Genomic DNA, 24739 nt, shown 5'->3' with positions numbered 1-24739 from the left:
ATACATTTTATCTGGATATATAGAGAGTCCAGGAGAATAGCCCGACGTGAAGTTTTGTTAGTTATTCAGAGAATAATCTTTCTTCTTGCTCTGTTTCCTGCCCTTGGGATTTCTACAATTATCAGAGTCCTCAATTGGATTATAACTTTATGTAAGTCAAGTTACTGAAGTATTAAAAATGCATAATTCATTTTTCCTCAGAAATTTAAGTCATGACTTCTATTGTAGTAGATAATCTGATTTCCTGGTCCTTAAAAGGGTCTTCCAAGGACATGGGACTACAGTTTTCCTTTTTCCTCACTATCAGTTCTATAAACAGCAGCTCAGATTTCCTCTCAAGTCAGTATTTTTATGGTGACATTTATAAATGAGTCCAAATTTAAATGTTTACTGAGCTATCATCAATATTTTTAATAAGTGATATCAGGAAACCATTTTAGTTTAGACATGAGAAAGGATTTAAGAGAACAGGAAGTGTTTGACTAGAAAACAAGAAACCAGAATTTGAATTCTAGCATTTACTATTTATGAATTCAATTACTGACTTTTATGCAAACCTCAGCTTCCTTCTCTGTAAAACAAAAATAAAAGTATTTGGCTGAAGGATTGTGGTGCTTCTGAAACTAGGTAATTAGACAGGTAGATATCTAATGGATTCTAAGTGTCTAATGGGCTTTTGATACTGGTAAGTTGGGTCTTAAATGCATTTCCTCTGTTAACTCTTTGTTTGCTCTTAGTTAAATTATTTTTTATTTCCGAGTCTCTACCCCCAATACATAAAATAAAAATCATAGAAAATAATTTTTCTTTTCTGGCTAACAAGTCTGTGATGACTACTTCCCTCTCTATACTCAGTGAGGAAAGGATACAGCAGAGCCATACTCCTCTTTCCAAGAGATTCCTTGCACTTGCAAGTTGGACCTTTAACTGACACAATTCTAGTTACCTGTTTTTAACTCCTTCCAAGACACTTCTTTATTCTTCATCCTCCCCACCCATATAAATTCTGACCTCATTGTTTTCTTGTTCTAAATGACCTTTTTAAAATGAGACATGATTTAATCTTGAGTAGTCTTTCTAATACATTGGATGTATTCATAGTTCATGTTTCAGGGATAAACGTAGGGGTAACTACGTTTACCTAGGTTACGTAGGGGTAACCTCAGCTATTCTTTGTAATTTTCTTGCTTCCTATCCATGATCTTTTCTGTAATTTTCATGACAGGGAATTTACCTTCTGTTGGAATGCATCTAGTCATGTGGTACTCACTAGTAGAGCACCAAGATTGTTCCACAGAGCTTTGAAGTTTGGTTTGTAACTACGCTAGTAGTAGCATATAATCCACAAATCTGCCCATTTGTGGAGATGCTTTGAAGTTTGCTTCTCTTGACTCATATTTATGAGATGTTGCAGAATATTTAAGAATTATAGGATGATGGCATTGAAATATTGAGTGCTGAATGTGACATTTAGCACAATAGGATCTTTGATAGTCCTATTCCTGTCTCTTTTTCTTCTCATTTATAGGATGAATACAAGAATAGTTGACCTGACTTTCTCTAAGTTGCTGAAATCATGCACCAACATTATATAAAGTACTCTTGCAGGGATCAGCAGACCATGGTCTCTGTACTAGCTGCCTGTTGTTTGTAAGAAAATTTTTATTTTAAAACAACATATATTCATTCATAATGCTTATTCATTATGTATGAATATATATGTACATATCTGGTTGCTGTCATACAATTTTGTCAGAGTTTAGTAGGTATAACAGAAACTGTATAGTATATAAGCCTAAACTATTTACTACCTGCATCTTCATGAAAATATATGCCTATTTCTATACCATGAAATATCTATGTATTCACAATTAGAATTATTAGAAGGATGAGTTTAGGAAATAGCCTTTGATGATGATATTGAAGTATATTAACAAAAATCTAGTCAACTCAATAGTAAACAGAATTGAGAACCTGACAATGTCAAGCACTGTCCTATTTAATTTACATGTATTATCTGTATTAATCTTTGCTACATGTGTTGGCTATTTTCTGCATCCATGTTACAAATGAACTGAGTCTCAGTAATAAATCAAGACTCAGTGGCATATGTAGTATTCAAATACAGATATTTTATTACAAAATCCATTTTCTTTTCATATTGTCACTTTAACTCTTATAACATTATAATTCTAATAAAACCTTCATGGAAAAGAAAGGGAGCTGAAAAGATGTACACAAAATTCTAGCTTGCATGTATTATATATGTACCAATATCAGAAAGGAATTCAAATATATCATTAGAATTAGTACTTTGAAAACAGAAACAGAGTAGCAAAAACTACTGATGAAGATTGAATAGTAAGGATTACTGAATTTTTTAATGTTTTGACATTTTCACTACATTTTTGTCAGAACACACCAATCTTTTTCAGTTTAGGTATCTATTAGTTCAATACTTAAAATCTCAATGGAATCATACTTGGTGAAAAGATGGGATGAAACTGACAGCCCGATTTCTTCCCACTATGTGTGTGTGTGTGTGTGTGTGTGTGTGTGTGTGTGTGTGTGTGTGTGTGTTTAAGTCTTCTAACTTTAACTGTAATCTAAACTTTAATAAAGTAAATTGGGCTACTTCATTAAAAGTGAGACATAAAGGAAATGATTATTAAGAATTTCTTTCAGAAAGTGAGCAAGGGTTATTTTGTTATAATCTAACACACACACACACACACACAGAGAGAGAGAGAGAGAGATGTAACATAATGTGCACCCCTTTCTTTACATATATTGCTCTTATATATTATAAAGCTCTTATATTTTATAAAATATTTATAACATTTAGTACTTTGGGTTCTGTTTTATTATTAAGAAACAGTATAAGAAATAGAATTAGATCATTGGATCAAAGGACATGGGTAGTGTTATTACTATTAAATATTTCTTTGTTAATATTGGAAAGCATTGTCTAAATTTACAGTGCCTGAGAGAGGAAAAACATGAATTAGTTTAACAAAACATTCACCACATCAAATGCTTTAGATTTTTAATAAATTTTACTAATGTGCTAAGTGGCTAGATGCTTTAAATATCTGGCATATATGTTTAAAAGCTGCATTTTGTAACCCAAATACAAAGTTTTCATTTGTTTTTTCCTAAATAGAGTATTATCATCCTCTTTGATTTAGAATTTTATATACAAAGTTTAGGCTATAGAATATAAAAAATTTAGATGCCTTGCTGTGAGTTATGATGATAAAAAAGAAAGCAACTTTAAACCTAAAATTACCTGCAATATTTATGACTTCTCTTCCCATAGTTTCTTTCACATTATGGCTAAAAATAATCTTACTTGGAAAATTGTGCAAAGGCTATAAGGAGGTTTGATTAAGGACTCCTTCAAATGTTGATGTATCTTTTTAATATATAACCTCCTTTAATATTATAATGCATAATTAAAATAAATCTACATCAAAAAACAATAAAGGAGTTTATCATGAAGATTCTCATTAAATACAGTTTTAATGTGTTTCATTTTATTTCATTTAGAAATATTATGTATAGGCACACATTTTGGAATAAATAATAAGAACTGTCCTAGATACATCCTAGAGAGTTTGGAAGTTCTTTGGTGTGCAAAAAGAATAAAATATTTTAATAATTTTTGTTCATTAGCTTTTATTGCTGTGACTAAAATATCTGCCATGAACAACTTAAAGGTGAAGAGATTTATTTTGGATCATTGTTACAGAGGTTTCATTTCATGGTTGACTTGCTCCATTGCTTTGGGCTTGAGGAGAGGCAGAACATCATGAAAGAAAGGCTTTGCAGAGAAAAGCTACTCAGGTCACCATGTCAGCTGGAGAATAGAGATGAAGGGACCAGACAAGATATATTCACCAAGGGTCTTCCCCAGTACCCTATTTCTTACAGCCATGTCCCACTGCCTACAGTATCCATTTACTCCAAGTAGTCCATCAATTGAATTAATCCACTGATAAGTTCAGAACACTTATGATCTACTCACTTTGTAAAAGCCCCATCTATTGACATTACTGTATTGAGGAACAAGTTCTTTAATATATGAGCTCTGGGGGACATTCCAGATCCAAACCATAATACCTTTCTTGAAGTAAACCTGCATTTACTTAAGAAACTGGAACCCTTGTGTACTATTAATGGTAATGCTCTATCTTCTATTACAAACAATATAGAAGTTCTCAAAAAAAATTTGAAAGAGGATTACCATACAATCCAGTGATCCTATCGCTAAGTATATGTCCAAATGAATTTAAAGCAGACTCTCAAAGAGATAGTTAATACCCATGTTTATAAGAAACAACGAGGAAGCAACTTAAATTCAATTTTATTGTTGTGATAAAAATCACATAACATAAAATTTATTAACTTATCCATATTTAAGTGTACAGTATAGTAGCGTTAACTATATTCTTATTATTGTACCATAAATCTCCAGAATTTTAGTTTATAAGAGTTCCAGTATGATGTATACCTCATGTAAGTGGAATCATGCAGTATTTATCTTTATATAATTGAGTTTTTTCAGTTAGCATAATGTCATCTGGGTTCGTTTCTTCTTTAAGTCTGAATAACATTACACTGTATGTATATATCCCAACCTGTTATCCATTCATTTTTCAATGGACAATTAGGTTTTGCATAGAGGCTAGACCATTGACATACCATCAATAGTACAAAAGGGTTCCAGTTTCTCAATATCCTTGCCAACACATTACTTTTGGTTGTTATTTTTTTTCATACCCTCTAATTGTTATGAGCTCATTATTGTTTTGATTTTCATTTTCCTGATGGTTAATGATGTTAGTCATCTTTTCATATGATTGTTATCCATTTTTATGTCTTATTTTTTTGGAAGCGTCTGTTCAAGTCTGTGGCCTATTTTCGAATCAGATATTTTATTTGTGTTATTAAATTTTAGGTGTTCATTTTACATTCAGAAAGCTAATCCCTTGTCAAACATAATTTGCATATATTTTCTTCCATTCTGTGTGCTACCTTTTTACTATGTTGAATATTTCCTTTACTGTGAAGTTTTTAAGTTTGAAATAGTCCCATTTGCCTAATTTTGCTTTTGTTTCCTGTACTTATGGTGTCACAGCTAAGAAAAAATTGCCAAAGCCAGCAGTGTGAAATTTTTCCCTTGTATTTTCTTCTAGAAGTATTATAGTACGATTTTGTTTCCTACAGATACTTCTTTAATTTATTTTGAAATATGTTGTGTAAAGTAAAGGTCTACCTTCCTTCTTTTGCTCATGGGTATACCATTTTGTCAAAATTAGTTGGTGAAAAAACTGCCCTTTTTCCGTGGTGCAGGCTTTGTACTCTTGTCAAAGGACATTCACTGTATATAAGAGGGTTTATTTGTGGGCCTTCTGTCTTGATCTATCTAAATGTCTCTATGTAAATATCATACAATTTTGATTACTTTAGCTTTGTAATATTTTATTAAGATTTGATTGGTGCATTATAATCATTCATAATTATGGAATTAAATATGCCATATTTGTGCATGTACATAGCTTAATTAATCAATCTCATTCTTCAGTATATTTTGAAATCCAGAAATGTTAGGCCTCCAACTTTGTTTTCCTTTTTTTTAATTTATTTTAATTTGTTATATATGACAGCAGAATACATTGCAATTCATATTATATAGAGAGAGATCACAATTTTTCATATGTATGGTTGGACACAAAGTAGAGTTACACCATTCGTGTCTTCATACATGTGCTTAGGGTAATGATGTCCATCTCATTCCACCATCTTTCCTACCCCTATGCCCCCTCCCTTCCCCTCCCACCCCTTTGTCCTATCTAGTGTTCGTTTACAGAGACACAGTCACATCAATTTTTATAACAGCACAATTCAAAATAGCTAAACTGTGGAAACAACCTAGATGCCCTTCAGTAGATAAATGGCTAAAAGGTGGTATCTATACACAATGGAATATTATTCAGCACTAAAAGACAGTAGAATCATGACATTTGCAGACAAATGGATGGAGCTGGAGAATACAATGCAAAGTGAAGTTAGCCAATTTCCCAAAATCAAATGCTGAATGTTCTTTCTATTTATTTGTTTATTTATTTATTTTTATTCTTGCCAGCAGAATGCATTAGCTGAATGTTCTCTCTGATATAAGGATGTTGATTCATAATGGGTTTGGGGGCAGTGAGCATTGGAGGATTTTTTTAAATTTTTTCATATTTTAGTTGTAGATGAGCATAACACCTTTATTTTGTTTATTTAGGTTTTTTTATGTGGTGCTTGGGATTGAACCCAGTGCCTCTCACAGGCTAGACAAGCACTCTACCACTGAGCCACAACCCTAGCTTTTTGTTTTTCTTTTTCAAGACTGTTTTAGTGATATAAGGTCTTTGAGATTCCATATCAATTTTAGAATAGAAATTTAACTGTTTTTTGGTGCTGATTTTTATATCCTTCAACTCTGCTAAACTCATTTATTATTTCTAACATATTCTTAATGGTATTTTTAGGGCTTTCTACATATAAGATTCTCTCATATGAGCAGAAGTAATTTTACATTTTTTCTTTTCAATTTAGATGTCTTGTCTTTTTCTTGCCTAATTCCTCTGATTATGAATTCCAAAAGAAGTGATAAGATTGAATGTCCTTGCTTGTTCCTGATTTTGGAGGGAAAACTTACAAATTTTCTCTATTGAGTATGATGTTAATTGTGTGGTTGTCACATATGGTCTTTATTATTTTGAGGTATTCTTTCTCATTTTTTGACTATTTTTATCATGAAATGATGTTGAATTTTGTCAAATGCTTTTTCGGTATCAATTAAAATGATTGAGCAGTTTTTTTTCATTTCTTATCATTCTTTTAATGTTGTCTATTACAATAATTGATTTTTGTATGTTGAACTGCCCTTCTAATCTACGATGTATTGCTCAACTTCTAAATTGCATTTGGCAAATCATAATATATGGAGGCTAAAATCATATATTAATAAAAATAAACAAAAACATCCTCCTGTTTGTTGTTTTGTCCTGATGTTTCTAATGTTTGTTCCTTTCAGTACTATTTTATATCAATTACAATGTCAAATGTAAATCAGGAGATAAACAGAAGTAAAAGGAAAAGCCAAGTATTTCTCAGACCTCAAGAAGATACCCTCTCTATATATACCAGAAGGGTTTGTGTGGTTCAGTCTGGAAACTGTCATATGAAAGTCTTGAGTGCTTTGGGGTTAAGGAACTTTAATTTGTTTGGTAAGTGATATGTGATGATTTTGCATAAAGTAATGCTGCTGTGTGGAATCAAACATGCATGGACTCCCATTCTGCACAGGGCTGCTCCATGCTGCATTAAATAAGGCATCTCATGCTATTAAGAGAGCAGCCAACTAATTGGTGAGCTAAGAATATAGATTCCCTGAAGTAGATTACAAATTAGGGAATCATGGAGGATCCGAGAAAACAACATAAAGGCAGTGACTTTCTTGGAGGGGGATGCTGGAATTGAACCAAGATAGCCCAAGCTTATCTCTGAGCTACCTTCTCAGTCCTTTTAATTTTGAGACAGGGTCTTGCTAACTTGTTGAGCATCTCACTAAGTTGCTTGGTTGGCCTTGAACTTAGAATCTTTCTGGCTCAGCCTTCCAAGTCATTGAGATTACAGGTGTGCACCATCACATCTGGCAGAAGTGACATTTTAACTGTTTTTTTTTCCTTGAAAAATCATAAGAATTTTATATATCAACAACACTTTAAATATATAAATTCTAAAATAAATATTATGAGAGCACAAATTAAAAGCCTGATTTTGATGTATCTAAACTTCAATCATCCTTTAAGTCAGGAGGATTTACAAACCACTTATAGATATCTGCAACATTTTGCAACAACCCATTCAATTTCAAACAGCTAGACTCTGAGTTACAATACCAGAGGGCTACTGGCAGCACTTACACCAGTTTAGCAGAGGAAAAGAAGGGGAGTTTTTTGGGGATTAAAGAAAGTAAATAAACTGGGCACAGCAGCATACAATTGTAATCCCATTGGCTCAGGAGGCTGAGGCAGGAGGATAGCAAGTTCAAAGCCAGCTTCAGCAAAAGCAAAGCACTAAAGCAATTCAGTGAGATCCTGTCTCTAAATGAAAAAAAAAACAAGGCTGGGGATATGGCTCAGTGGTCGAGTGCCCCAGAATTTAATCCTTAGTACTGAAAAAAAGAAAAAAAATTACTGGATCTTTTTAGTTATACATGATATCAGGATTCAGTTTGACATAAAATTATGAAATATAATTTTCTTAACTGAGTCTTTAAGAATAAGAATTCTAATGGGAGAGAAACCCTTGAAAATGCCCTTGAGTTTAGTTACCTTATATTTCCATACCACACTAGGACATGAGAATTTTTATACTTTTTTAGTCTCAAAAGGCCTACAGCATTGCCCTCATTCACAAACTAGTTATCCTTGATTTGGTATGTGTATATGAAGGGAGGGGTTATGACCATGATGTTGTTCTCCTATCTTCCAATAAGAAAACTTTCCTCAAAATAATTAAAAGTAAACTATTATCTGATCCAGGAGTCCACCTTCTAGGTATATATATCCAAAGAAAATGAAATTATCCTGTCCAAGACACATTTGCACTCCATGTCTATTGCAACAATTTTTGTAATAGCCAAGAAATAGAAACAACCTAAATTTACATTAAGTAATGAATGAATAATGAAAATGTGGTACATATGCATAGTAGGATACTAGTCAGTCATAAAAATGAACAATATCTTTTCATTTGTGATATAGATGAAACTAGAGACCATTATATTAGGTGAAATATATTGAGTACAGAAATACAAGTATTTAATGATTTCAATCATTTGTGGAATCTAAAACAGTTGATCTCAGAAAAGTTGAGAGTAGAATGGTATTTAACAGAGGCTGAGAAGAGTATATGAAAGGTTGATCAATGGGGTTCTCAAAGCTAGATAGAAGAAAGACATTCTGGTATGCCATTGCACTGTAGGATGACTAGGTAACAATGCACTGTACATTTCAAAAAGTTATAGGAAAAGATTTTGAATGTTTTCACGATAAAGAAATGATAATTGTTTAAGGAAATAGATATGTTTAAGATGACTATACATATATTATACAATGTATATATGTAGTGAAACATCATTTGCCAGCCAATTAATATGTGCCATTTCTTATATTTTTGTGTCAATTAAAATAAATTTACTATAAGTAAATGTTTTTTATTTACATGTATAAGTGCTTATGAGGGTGTAGAACAATGGGAACTCTTATTAATTGTTAGTGGGAATATAAAATGACACAATTACTTTGAAAAATAGTATAGCTATTTAAATCATATATCTACTCTATCACCCAAGATAAATGGACATATAGTCCCTTTGTCCTTCCTTCTTTATTCCCTTCCTTTCCTCTTTCTGACTGCCTTCCTTCCTTCCTTCCTGACTTTTTCCCTCCCTTCCTTCTTTCTTTGCTTGCTTTCTTCCTTTCTTATCTGTCCAGCGATTATTACTCACTTTATTGTCTTCCAGGCACTGGAATTCAAATAAACATGGATCTTGATACACCCCTCTCCCCTCCAAAGAGCTCACAATCTGGAAACAGCAACAAATAAGCAAACTTTTAGAGTTAAGTGCAATGAAACTTATATTATGAGGAGAGGTGTTTTATTCAGCTTTTGTTTCCACTGTAACTAAAGGATCTGACCAGAACAATTGTAAAGAAGGAAAAGTTTATTTGAAGGCTCATGGTTTCAGAGGTCATAGTCCATAGAAGACTAGCTCCATTCTCCAGGGCTTGAGGTGAGGCAGAACATTATGGCAGAAGAGTGTAGCAGAGGGAACCAGCTCACATAATGATCAGAAAACAGAGAGATCAACATTTGCTAGATACAAATATACACCCCAAATTCACGCTCCAATTCCCACCTCCTTCAGCCATACCCTCAGTTAATCCCTATCAGAGGATTAATTCACTGACTGGGTTAAGACTCTTAAAACCCAATCATTTTTCCTCTAAACCTGCTTGGATTATCTCACATGTAAGTTTTGGGGGGATACCATATCTAAACCATAACAAAAGGGAAATGGAATGTTAAGGGCATTCTTAAATGCATCCCCATTATTCTTGGAGGAAGTTAAGACTTACTTTGACGTTTGAAAAATGAGAGAGAGGTTATACATCTTTGCAGGCTGAAACAACAGTGTGTTTGAGATTTGTGAGAGCAGAGACCAAGTCCTTCTTATCCATTATATACTCAACTCCTGATACAGTGCATAATACATGGAATGCAGTAAATATTTGTTGAATGAATTAATGACTAGTAAATAATAATTACTGAGCCTCTAACTCTGCCATTACATTTCATACATTTGCTTTTTATAGTAACCTTATGGGTAAGGTAGGATCTTCATTTTACAGATGACAAACCTGAGGCACAAATTATTGTTTAAGATCATTGTACAGATATAAAGGACATAGACAGACTTACATAAGGTTAATATATAAGAACAAATTTTATTGAATCTACATAGTAGAGAACTACTATCCTGATTTTTCTAGTCTTATGATTCTATATCACTCATTTCCAAATGCTTCTTCTACTTTATCCCCAACTCTCCTGAGATGGAGTAAAGTAGGTGTTAGTAAGAGATATAGCTTGTTTATATTCTCTTTCCAACAAGATTTTCTTTTATTTTTCTCCCATATGTACCCTGAGCATTTTTTTTTCTTTTTTTTAAAGGAAAGTTCAATTTAAGTAGTACTCATGTGGTATGTTCTTTGAGTCAAATGCAAAGAATATAGAAATAATGCAAACTTAATTCTTTCAAATAAGCACTCATCAAATGTTTATGTAATATTTACACTGTACCATTCTAATTACTGTATAAATAACATGAACAATATGAGCAAGGTACTTGCTCTCATGCAATTTCTATTTTATCCTGATAGTTAAAAATCCAATGTGGTAAGTATATGATAATAATCCACATAGGGATCTATGGAAATAAATCCCTAACTAACTCTATAATTTAACCATAAGGAGTTTTGGGGTGATACGACTTAAATGCATCTTAAGAAATGATGAAGATTACCTAGGTTGAAGGGTTTGTTAAGTCAGATTCTTAGCAGAAAACTGATGGCATACCTAAAAAGGTAATTGCAGAGAGTTTGATAAAGAGATTATTTACAAAGATGAGTATGGGTTTAAGAGAGTCATTAGGATGGGATGTATCCACAATGGGCAATAGCAAAAGCTATTTTCACCCTAAAGACAAAGGGAATAAAGGAAAGAAGCTACTATTAGAATTCTGTAAAAATTGTAGCTAAAAATTCTTTTCTGTGTCAATTGTATGTGGGAAGGACAGAATAAATATCTCAACCTTTATCACCTCCTGTCCTCCAATTTCCTGCCAGTTCTTTCCATTGAACAAATCCAATTAGGAAGAATGAGAATGAAAAGTCACACATGATATAGTATGTACAGGTCAGTCTCATAGGACACAAGCAGGCTAAGAAAGTAGAAAATGGAGCTGGAACAAAAAACACTGTGAGGGGCTGGGGATGTGGTTCAAGCGTTCGATCCTCACCACCACATACAAACAAAGATGTTGTGTCCACCGAAAACTAAAAAATAAGTATTAAAAATATTCTCTCTCTCTCTCTCTCTCTCTCTCTCTCTCTCTCTCTCTCTCTCTCTCTCTCATCTCTCTCTCTTTAAAAAACACTGTGAATAGAATATGACAGGGATTAGGGGTTTCAGGGAAAGGCAATAGAACGAAAGTATAAAGATGTGAAATGGTATGTAGAATCACAAAATAGTTCTGTGCATCGAGCTTATAACAAGAGGGGCTTTCAGGGGAAGATGGAGTTAGGATGTAGAGGATTTTCTTATTCCTGTGGTACTGAGGATTGAACCAGGGGTACTCTACCACTGAACTGCATCCCCAGTCCTTTTTATATTTTGATTTTAATTTTGAGACAGTGTCTCTCTAAGTTGCAGAGTGTGGCCTTAAATTTGAGCACCTCCTACCTTAGCCTCCCCCATACTTATGATTATAGGCATGAACCAGGCTGTAGAGGATTTTTTTTTGTACCAGGTATTAAACCTAGGGCCCTTAACAACTGAGCCACATCCCCAGCCCTTTTTATTTTGTATTTTGAGACATGGTTTCACTAAGTTGCTTAGAACCTCTCTAAATTGCTGAGGCTGGCTTTGAATTTGCAATACTTTTGCTTCACCCTCTGGAGTCACTGGGATTATAGGCTTATGGTCTGTAAATGCCATGTGGAGGAGCTTTAACTTTTTCTTACAATATATATAGAGGCACGAGCAAACTAATCAAGTAACTTCTTTAGATTTGTGTTTTAGAAAAATACCTTTTCTGGAGAGTGAGAATCATATCTGGGAGGAGATATTTCTGTGTCTGGATAGTCTAAGGGCCTGGGCTAAGGATAGAGACAATGTCATTATAAGTAAGAAGGGTCATACCCTCTCTGGGAAAGGCAGAGAAGGCCTTATATAAAATAGTCTCATTGAGGGGCATTTTTTCTTGTTCTTTCTTGGAATATAAAGAGAATCTTTGGTGAAACAGAGCAGAGCTGGCCTTGAAGCTACCTTTGGCTTGATAATCACTTTCCTGGGAAGAGATGATAAACTGTGCTTTTTCCATATTCCTTCAAATATTGCTTCTGTAACCTTCCCTTAAACACAGTCCCAAGAGCAGCCTCTTTCATTAAGATGAGGCCATTTTCTTTCTTCAGTTTTGCTGGAAATGTCCAAAAAGGAAATGCAGCTCCATTTCCTTCCCGTCCTAAGAGTCATTATGTATTAATAGAACATCTACATGTAGATAAGCTCTGGGCTTCTTTGTCCTACAAGAAGGCATGAAAGGGCACCATGACTTTTAAAGCAATTCTTCAAGGTGGTTAAATGTAGCCTTTATAAGAAAAAAATTTCTTCTCAGAAATCGCATCCCATGAGAAATTTTATTCATTTGTCCAGCTGACAGCAGTACTGCCATGGGAAAGGATAAATGGTGCCTTCTATAACTGAATATCCAGGACTCAATGAAGCATATGCAGGAACCAAGGGAGAGGATACTTGGGATCTTCTCTCATGGGCTGCTACCCACTGACAAGCTTCTTAAGGGCAAGTATCATGTCTAAAGCATATAATTATTCTCATAGGCCTTAGCCAATGGCAATTATTCAGAAATAGTTTCATGAATGAGTAGTTGCTTTATAGGCTATAAAAATAGCCTATGCAAAAGGTGCAGAAGCATAAGAAAGCATGGTTCATGTAAGAACATGCAAGTAATTTGACTGAATAAAATGGTTTCTCTCCTAGGAAGCTAGAGAGAGACTCATTGAAAATAAAGTAATAGAAATAGTGAGAAATGGAATTGTCTTGCCATAAAATTTCACTGAGAAGTTTAAAATTGAGTTTTTAGTTATTGGGAAGCTAACTTTTGGTCAGGTTTAAGTTTGGGCATGACATGGTCAACTATAATATTTAGAATGATCATCCTCTCTTTTGTGTAAAGAATGAAATGGTGGATTTATATTTAGGGAGAAAATTAGTCAAATGGTCTACTCTGTGCCAGTGGCAGTAAGGCTAAAACTAAGTGTTTGGGGTTAAACACTATTTAGTGTATGTATCAGATGGAAATGCAATGTTTGAAATAAATGATGAAGGTTACAGAGAAAAGATGAGTCAAAATTATTCCTACTTGAGTAAATTTTCCAATGGTAGGGGTTATATCTAATTCATTCTTATACTCCCTCATAGTTACATTCTCTCCTGTACATTAACAAAGCAGTCTCTCAGGTAGTAAATGAGAGGCTTTGGAAAGAGTGGCAAGGGCAGAAACATGTCTGAGGCAGAAGATTATGGATACGTGATTGGCAGCCTAGATCTGAGTAATGACATCAAATAGTGGAGAAACCATCAAAGGCCTCTGATTTTAACCAAATCTCTTGGGACCTTTAACTCTCAGGTTCTTACACCAAAGAACCAGAGAGCTATAGAAGCAACACCTGTATTCCATAATGTTTGCTAAAAGAAAAAAGAAGTACTAGTGGAAAGCCTTGCCGAGGTCCAATCCCAGCAGGGGTAGTGAAGGTTCAGGGTGGTCCTGAAGGAGGAATGGCGTCGGCAAAAGAAGAGGAGTCTGGACAACAGGTTTCAAGTTACAAGCAACTTCCAGAAGACATCTCATGCTGCCTCTGGAGGGATCTTTATATTTATATATTTTTTACAGGTGTTTTTTCAGGTAGTTAAAGGATAGTTTCAAAGCCCAAAATGTTTTTGATTTACATAATTTTCAAGAGTCACAATCTTTTCTGACATACATTGATTGCCAAAGATATTGAGTAAATTGTTCAAAATATTTTTCTGTAACTTTAGACAATTATGATTAAGCTTTTACATTTTCACCTCAACCACTAGGTACTAGGTGACACAACTAGACTACATGACTCCTTACCTATTATTCACTTTTAAATTTAAAGCATACCTATAATTATTTCATTAATCTTTAACTTAGAAGCATATTTATGATTATTGGTAAGCTTTCTTACTTCTAAGCTAAAATCCTAGTAAAACACACTTAAAAAAGTGAAAGTCTATTATTTAAAAACCTTCTACTCTGAAGTGCCTCTAAAATATATCTATGTTAATTTTACATTATTCTCTTTTAATTTCCAAGATAATTTCCTTTTTTCATATGACCTATTCAACTGCTTTTATAAAGAACTTCCTTGATCCTTGGTCAAAGCACACCAATTCTTATGTCTTTGTAATCTTTAACTAAAGGGCTGGTTTTACACCTCAATCCATTTGTCATTTATATTAACTATGTGTTTTCCATTTTCATCATATGTTTCTGCATTAGGAAAAGGAGGGTCTATTGGTTGGGGAATGTATTTTTATTAGCCTCTTGTCCTCTAGGGGATACCATAAGCTATGTATGGTTGTCCTTGTACTGTTGGTATAGCAATTGTTTTTCTGTAGTAAGGCTGTTGTACAGGTTGTGACTTTAGGATGGGGTTGGGGGAGCTAGTGTAAATTGTTAACCATGGGATAAATATTTCTCATTGCTTAGGCTTGAAGAATAACACTATTGTTTGTATCCTGAGAGATACTGAAACACACCTCATGGCATGTCTCAATTGTATCCCTAGTCTCATTCTAGGAATTTACCTGCAATCTCATGCAATACGTACTTTTTTTATTGATTGACATATGCCCTGTTATCCATATTGTGATATCATAAACAAAACACTTAACATTCCTAATGGTTCCAGTTTCCAGATGGTATGTCCTTGCAGCAGCATCCCCCATGCTGTGACCCTGTCAGACAGCGAGTACAGGGAAACCTAAAATTCTTTGGAGTAATAAGTATTGACTTATTAAGAAAACTACCCATTAAACTAAGGCTCATTAGAACTTTAGAAAACACTGAAATACATGAAATTATTTTATGTCTAAAAGGAACAGCACAGTACCTATTAATGCTAATACATAGCATCTGATATCAGTTGACATCATCTTATGATTTTGAGAAATGTATTTATAATGTAAATATAAAAGCGTTCTTTCAGTTCAGAACACAAGCTCAATTGAAACAGGGGTTCAAAGAACCTTTGACCCAATACCAAATACAGGGAAATTTGTGATTATGAAGGGCTATCCTTGAAATGTGTGGTAACGATCTATAAGAGACAATTGGTCCTGGAGTACTTTTTCTTCCCTTAGAAAGATTCCTAGGTTTATTTTCTTTTATAGTACCTTTCCCCTGACACTGGAGTTGGACAAAATTAGATATCAATCCCAGAACTTCCACTTTCTAGTCCTGAGAACTAATAATATAATTTTTCTGAATTTCAATTTCCTTCTTCATGAAACAAGTATAATAATAACTGCAGTGTTGAGATGTTAGAAATAAATCAAATAATTTAAATAAAATAACTTTGCCAAATTTATGAAACATAATAGTGCCTAACAAATGTCACCTTACTTTTTATTTCTTTATTTTGTGAAATTTCTCTAAGACGACAGTTGATCACATTCTTTGAGGTACATATTTTCTTTCTATTTAGCATAAAATCATAACCATTGTTTGCTTTGAAGTGTTTTTCTGAAGTTACCTTCTTTTTTTCTTCTGCGATTAACCAGTTTAGCTTCTTCCTTCAGAATTATTTAAGAATATTCCCCCTTTTCCGTGGTTGTAATATTATGTCCTATTTTCTAGCATTTTTATCTGTGAGTCCTGTGCTCACTCTTCTGACTTCTTCCCATACGTTGCTTAGGCATAAAATCCATTGCTTTAAACTATAGGGATAATTTCCTTCTTGAATTATTAGAGACAGTTTTCAGAGAAATCAGATTAGCTTAATTTGCCATGATATTCTTGGGATACATAATGCATGCATAATTATTAATTACTAAAACTAATCACTCAAAGTCTTGGGCTTTCTGTGAGGTATGTATACACATGTTCTATTTTTCTGGAAAAATAGAGTTGTATAGCTGAGATTTGATTCCAGGCTATTCGGCTCCAGTGTCTTAAACTTAACCTTGTACAAAAACACATACTGTGTGTCAGGCTATGAGTTTGGTGATAAGGGGACAGAAATGAATGAAGCCTGGTTTCTTCTCACAAGGAATCCTCATCTAATGAGTAGACAAACATATAAACATCTTAATAAATATAAAACAGTTTTTTAAGGATTATATGTAGAGAGACACAGAGGTCTATGGAAGGTAGTAATTAATTCTCAGCATAAGAACTGGAAGAATTTTGTGTTGGTGATGAAATATTGAACTTGGTTTTAAAGAATGAGTTGTAGGTCAATAAATAGTGAACAGAACCAAGGAAAAAGAAGGTAACTTCAGGTCCGGGTTGGAACATTATGAGCAAGGTTTTCAAGATTGAAGGAATTGGGAGGAGGTTTAATTCGACAGAGTTTGAAATATCACATGGAACAATGACTTTAAAAGGAAATTGTATATTATTATATAAATAATGGGAGTGACTTACCTGACTTGGATGAAAAATAAACTCCAAAATAGGATTCAAGCAAAGAGTTATGAGAAGTGATTGGTACTCACGATATAGATTTCTTTGTGCTCAGCTATGTTTTAACCAAAGTTCAAAAGTTAGATTGTATTTTTAACTGGACCGTGATATTCTTTGGGTGTATAATGCATGCACAAAGTGGCAGACATTACTTATTTATTAGTTGTTAAAACTAACCACTTGGGCTTTCTGTGAGATATGTATACACATTTTCTATTTCTCTGGAGAAGCTTGATACAATAGAGTTGAATAGTTGAGATTTGATTCCAGGCTCTTTGGCTCCAGTGTCTTAAACTTAACATGTACTAAAAAAGAGGTGGCTGTAGTAATCTAGGTAAGATAATTATCACAATTAGGGTGAAAAGAGTAATATATTTGTGAACTATTTAAGAAGTAGACAGTAGAAATTGCTTAAAAATTACATATAGAAAATGAGTAAGTAAAGAAGAAAACATAAGGAATGATCCCAGTTTTTTCCACCTTGCAAAACTGAGAGCATTTAGTACCATTTCATGAGATAGAGTACACTAAAGGAGGATCAGGGTGGATAATAATGATAGATTTGATTTTAGATGTACAATTTTGAGACGTCTCTAGGACTCTGTTATGAACTGAATATTTGTGTTCACCCTTAAATGTTATGGCATTTGGTGATGGTGCCTTTGTGGCGTAAATTATGGTTATATGAGATCACAAGGGTGGAACCCTCTTGGTAAAATCAGTTTCCCCATAAAAAGAGACACTGGGAGAAAAAAGCTGGCTATCTACAAGACAGGAAGAGAAGTTTTGCAAGAATTAAATCATGTTAGCACCCTGGTCTTTGGCTTCTAGCCTCCAGATCTCTAAGTAAATAAATTTCTGTTGTTTTAGTCACAAAGTCTGTGGTATTTTTTATGGCAGTGTGTGAGTTGAGTAATACAGATATCTAAGGAGAAAAGTCTGATAGATAGTTGAATATAAAGGTCTCAAGTTAAGAGAGTTGAACTAGAGTTATAATGGGAATGATCAGCTTACAGATGTTATTATTTAATTGAAATTATGATAGATGAGAAAAATATCTGAGTGAGATAGGGATGATGTTCATAAAGGTGAGACAATGGGATAAGAATTAATAAAGAATTTGGAGAAGGGAAAAGCAGATACCAGCAAAATTGACTATCCAGTATCATAGAAACAAAGATAAGGAAGTAATAGAACATCTCATTAGACAATACTCAGAGAAATTGTATGGAAGGAGTCTTGGTCAGTAGGGATGTTTTTAGGATATGCTAACATAAGAGAAAGTCCTAAAGGTAAGGATCAAGGAATGCCTGGTATTTTGTAGATAACACAGGAGGCTTTGTGTATCCAGAGAGACTGCCTTAACTAGATCATGAAGCTGTTGCCAGAGACATTTCTTCATTAACAACAGTAATTTTTTTCTTTGAAATTTGACCTGAGATATAATACAGATGCCATTTCTGCTCCCCCAGACCAGAGAAAATATGCAACCACCGAGAAATATGAGCACATTTGGCAAACATTAAAGAGATCTATTTTTTCTGTTTCTGTGTTATGGTTTGGATTTGGAATGTCCCTCAAAGTTTATGTGATCAAAGAGCATAGACTCCAATGCAGCAAGGTATAAAATAGAACTTGTAGGCAATGATTGGCTTATGAAGGCTCTGACCTCTTCAACAATAGCTACAGGAACTACTGGGAGGTGGGACTTAGAGGAAGTAGGTCACTGGAGGCATGCCCTGGAAGGGTTATCTTGTCCCTGGCCCCTTTTCTTTCTCTTTTTCTGCTTCTCAGCTACTGTGAGCTAAGCAGCTTTCCTTTGCCATGCCATTCTGCTATGATTCTTCCACCTTGGAGATAGCCAACTATGAACTAAATCCTTTGAAACCATGAGCCAAAATAAATCTTTGCTCTAAGTTGTTAGTTTTAGGTATTTTGATCACAATGATGAAAACTGATTCAATATACTCTCTTTTCTGGAAGGGAGGTACATTGAAGAATACACTCATATTTTAATATGACAGTATTGTTGCATTAATCAGGATCTTCTAGAGAAACAGAATTTATGTGATTTTGAAAGCCATCAAATCCAAAACCTGTCATGTAGGACAAAAATTAGGAGACCCACAGAGTTGATGATGCACTTCCAGTATGAAGGCCAGCAGTTAGGAGACCCAAGAGCCAAACTGTTCTTTCAGTATGCAGAAAGTATACTGGAGAGTTCCCTTTTGCTCAGTAAGGTTGGTCTTTAGGTTTTTAAATGTTAATCGTATCCAAACCACACTACAAGTTGACACATAAAATAAACAATCGTAATTAGTAATGGGAACTACTCTCAGGTTTGTGGGAACTCTGAGACTTTTTCTGTTTACACCTATGTAGTGGTTCTTCCCTCAGTCTTGGTTAGTTTCTTTGTACTCACATAGTGATCAATACTCTTCTGAAGGTTGAAAGAACCTTGTGAACTCTAGCAACTTTGGCCTCTCTGAACTGCGAACTCATCCTTTTAACTCAGGGGAATCTCCAGGATCTACCTTGATTAAACTCTTGTGCCTTGGACACTCTGTAGACAGTATGCTAGGTAAACATGGGATTACCCTGTTTATTCTTTCCCAGGGGTCACTGTTCTTTCCTGTCTGTTTTCTAGTTTCTGAAAGCAATTGTTTTATATATTTGGTTCAATTTTGTAGTTGCTTACGGCAAGAGGTTAAATCTGTTTCCTGGTACACTAGTTGGACAAAAGTGGAATTTTCCCTTCATGACATTTTCTTTGCAATAATTACTATGCTGCCAAGAAGTATTATGCTGCCACAAATAGTTTTTTAATGGATAACCTCTTGATGATTTCCAAAGATATGTAAAGGTGATATTGGGATATCCATTAAATTTGGTTACCACCTATAACCTCACAGATCTTTCTAGGAAAAGAGCAATAGTCTTTTGACTTTGGCAAACTATTTTGTTTGGCTAATTTTGCAATGCTTTGAATGAATTAGTTATCACCTCTTAGCCTCAATTTTTCTATGTATAAAATGCTAATTAAATCTAATACTACCTGTGAAAATACTCTGTAAATGGAATAAAATATTAGAATGACTAAAAGGATCTTCAAGTTGCTAAGATGGTGTGAGAACACAGAGCCAGGAGTATATGGCACAGCTTATTACATTCTCCTGGAGGTACCATACTGACCATGAGATTGAAAGGAAGCCTTAATTTGTGGCTCAAAGTCCAGGTATTATAGCCATAGAATCATAAAAACCTAAGTTGTGGAAAGTTACTTAATTTCTCAGAGTCTTACTTTTCTCTATTAAAAAAGGATTTAAAAGACTTAAAAACAGTATACTACAGGTACACAGCCACATCCATGTTTATAGCAGCACAATTCACAACAGCTAAACTTTGGAACAAACCTAGATGCCCTTCAATAGACGAATGGATAAAAAATGTGGCATATATAAACAATGGAATATTACTCAGCAATAAAAGAGAATAAAATCATGGCATTTTCAGGTTAATGGTTGGAGTTAGAGAAGATAATGCTAAGTGAAGTTAGCCAATTCCAAAAATCCAATTGCCAAATGTTTTCTTTAATACAAAGAGGCTGATTCATAGTGGGGTAGGGAGAAAGAGCATGGGATGAATAGATGAACTCTAAATAGGGCAGCAGGGTTGGAGGGGAACGGAGGAGGCATGAGGTAATTAATGATGGTGGAATGTAAGGATCATTATTATCCAAAGTACAGGAATGAAGACATGAATTGGTGTAAATATACTATGTATACAGCCAGGGATATGGTTGTATACAACCATATAAATTGTGCTGTATATATGTAATAAGAATTTTAGGGAGATCCAACATGGTGGCGAGCGCGGAGAGATTAAGTCTCTGACCTCTTCAGCTGCACGGGCATAGAGAGTCCTAAACTGTCTAAATGCTGTTTGCTCAGGATCACTAGGCAATGCTGAGCTGATGTGGATCTGGGGCGAACAGTTTGGGCCTCTCAGAACACACACTGAGCCCGGATCGGCTACATTCAAGCTCTGGTTTGCCTGCTTCTCGTGACTCAGCACTAACAATCCCGCTGAAATAACTGGTCGGCCCTTCTGAACTTACAGAGGTAAAAGCCAACCGAGCCTTCATAGGCAGTGGCCACAGGATTGAAACGGGGCTTGGGAGAGACAGTCAGGACCCACCCCGTTGCATGGGTCACCCAGCAAAGGGAATGAACGGTCATCGTTTGCATGGGATACCATCATGGCAGAGAACTGACGTCACCGGCGGAGGAGATAACTTCATTGAAACCAGCGGCGACAGGTGTGTAATCCCCTAGCCATCCGTCTCCACACAGCGGGGAAACCTTAAGGGCCCCTCCCAGCTCTCCCATGAGCACGATAGCCAGACCGAGGGAATCAGGAGTGGCGTGGGACTCCCGGGGCAGAACTCCTGGCTAATGCTCCCATCAGTGCTGAAAACTGAGGTCTCTTGCACCAGCTATCAGGGGCGTGGCTACCGGAGGGCAAGCAAATTCGCTGGGGGTTCTCAGCCCCAAGCTCTACAAACTTAGGAGGCAAACAGGGAGAGTGTGCCCAGGCATTCATGGAAACAGGGCTCCCAGGAGCAGCAGACCTGGCATGTAGCCAGTATTGTGGTGAGTGTCACAGGTGAGCGGGGCCTGGCTTGAGGAAACACAACAGAAGGCCCTAGACACTCAAGATTGGAGACCCGCCCAGTCTGGGAGGAAGAGCTGCTGCATAGTGATTGATTCCCACCTATTGAGAGGAGAAGCTTGGCCCAGTGGGCACAGCTCCACCTACTGGAAGAGAAGTTAATCGAACTCTATGACTGCATTTATTATTATTATTATTATTATTATTATTAATTTGTTTTTTTTCTTTCATTTTCATTTTTGTTGTTGTTGTTCTTTAACTTTTTTAATGTTTTTAAATTTTTAAAATTTTTTTCTTTTATTATTATTATATTTTTAAAATTTTAATTTTCATTTTTTTATTATCATTATTATTTTTAAAAATTTTTTTTCTTTCTTTCTTTATTTTCTTTCTTTATTCTCTTTTGTCTTTTCATTTCTTTTCAATCTTCTTATTCCCCCTTCCTTGAGTTCTACCTGCCTACTCTCATTCTCTTTAGTGACTTCTTCCCTTCCCTTCTAATATCTTTCCTCCCAAGCATCAAATAAATTTATAAGAGTAAACAGTAACTCAGCAGTCAAACAGAACAAGAAGTAACATGAGAGCATAAAAAAGCAAGGAAGAAAAGGAGTACAAACAAAGAAGGACAGCCTAAATATTCAGGAGGACCTAGAGTCATCAGAAAAATGATTATATAAAGAACTCAAGGAATACCTTAGACAGATGGAATGGAACCTTAAAGAGGATACAAGACAGCAAATCCAAACAGTGAAAGAACACATTGAAAATGAATTACATAAACAGATAAAAGAAGAAGTTAAGCATCTTTATCAGGAGATAGAGATTATAAAAAAATCAAACAATAATTCTAAAAATGAAGGAAACGATAAACCAAATTAAAAACTGAATTGAGAGTATCATTAACAGAGTGGAGCAAGTAGAAGCCCAAACGTCAGATAATGAAGACAAAATATATCATCTTGAAAAGAGACTAGCCAACTCAGAAAGGCTAGTAAAAAAATCACAAGAAAAACATCCAAGAGTTATGGGATAACTTAAAAGAACCAAACTTACGAGTTATCGGGATAGAGGAAGGTACAGAGATTCAAACCAAGGGAATGAGTAACCTGCTGAATGAAATAATTACAGAAAACTTTCCAGAAATAAAAAAGGAAACGGATATACAAATTGTAGATGCATACAGGACACCGAGCACACAAAATCACAGTAGACCAATGCCAAGACACATTGTTATGAAGATAGCCAATATACAGAACAAAGAGAAAATATTAAAAGCTACAAGAGAAAGGAGGCAGATTACATTCAGTGGTAAACCAATAAGGTTAACAACATATTTTTCATCACAGACGCTAAAAGTGAGAAGATCCTGGAACAACGTATTTCAAACACAGAAAGACAATGGATGCCACCCAAGAATTCTGTATCCAGCAAAATTAAGCTTCAGGTATGACAACGAAATAAAAATCTTTCATGATAAACAAAAGCTAAAAGAATTCGTAGCCAGAAAACCAGAATTGCAAAACGTCTTGAGCAAAATACTACACAAGGAAGAAATGAAAAACAACAATCAAAACCATCAGTGGGAAGTGCCTCAGTAATGCCAGAGGGCGGGGGGAAAGCTAATCATGGAGAAACAGAATAAATTAAAAAAAAAATAATCAAAGATGGCTGGCAGTACAAACCATATATCAATAGTAACTCTAAACGTTAATGGCTTAAACTCTCCAATAAAGTGACATAGGTTGGTAACATGGATTAAAAAAACAAATCCAACAATATGCTGCCTCCAGGAGACACATCTGATTGGAAAAGACATACACAGGCTCAAGGTAAAAGGTTGGGGAAAAATATACCACGCACATGGTCCTCGTAAGCAAGCAGGGGTGGCCATCCTCATATCGAATAAAATCGATTTCAAGACTAAGTTAATCAAAAGGGAAAAGGAAGGACATTATATACTGTTAAAAGGAACCATTCACCAACAAGACATAACAATTATCAATATTTATGCACCAAATAATGGTGCTGCAATGTTCATAAACAAATTCTCCTCAAGTTCAAGAATCAAATAGACCACAACACAATAATTATGGGTGACTTCAACACACCTCTCTCACCATTGGACAGATCCTCCAAACAAAAGTTGAATAAAGAAACTATAGAACTCAATATCACAATCAATAACCTAGACTTAACTGACATATATGGAATATATCAGCCATCATCAAGTGGATATACTTTTTTCTCAGCAGCACATGGATCCTTCTCATAAATAGACCATATATTATGCCATAGGGCAACCCTCAGTAAATATAAAGGGGTGGAGATAATACCATGCATTTTATCTGATCATAATGGAATGAAACTGGAAATCAATGATAAAAGAAAGAAGGAAAAATCCTAAATCACTTGGAAAATGAACAATATGTTACTGAATGAACAATGGGTTACAGAAGACGTAAATCAAAAAATTCTTAGAGATAAAGAAAATACAGACACAACATATCGGAATCTATGGGACACAATGAAAGCAGTTTAAAGAGGGAAATTCATCGCCTGGAGGTCATTCCTCAACAAAAGGAAAAACCAACAAATAAATGAGCTCACTCTTCATCTCAAAGCCCTAGAAAAGGAAGAGAAAAACAACAGCAAAAGTAGCAGAAGGCAAGAAATAATTAAAATCACAGCGGAAATCAATGAAATTGAAACAAAAGAAACTATTGAAAAAATTAACAAAAAAAAAGTTGGTTCTTCGAAAATATAAATAAGATCAACAGACCCTTAGCCATGCTAACGAAGAGAAGAAGAGAGAGAACTCAACTTACTAACATACGGGATGAAAAAGGCAATATCACAACAGATGCTACAGAAATACAGAAGACAATTAGAAATTATTTTGAAATCCTATATTCCAATAAAATAGAAGATAGTGAA

The 24739-nt window shown here is 34.7% G+C and overlaps 1 protein-coding gene across 2 annotated transcripts in view; it reads left to right on the top strand.

Annotated features, from left to right (window-relative positions):
• Positions 1–24739, top strand: part of Agbl4 (AGBL carboxypeptidase 4) — a 1323233-nt gene that overhangs the window by 504518 nt on the left and 793976 nt on the right. The window lies entirely within an intron of this gene.

This window comes from Ictidomys tridecemlineatus, chromosome 11 (assembly GCF_052094955.1).
Source record: "Ictidomys tridecemlineatus isolate mIctTri1 chromosome 11, mIctTri1.hap1, whole genome shotgun sequence".
Lineage (NCBI taxonomy): Eukaryota > Metazoa > Chordata > Mammalia > Rodentia > Sciuridae > Ictidomys > Ictidomys tridecemlineatus.
Note: the sequence above shows the minus strand (reverse complement) of the source record. Positions and strands in the feature narration are given on the sequence as shown.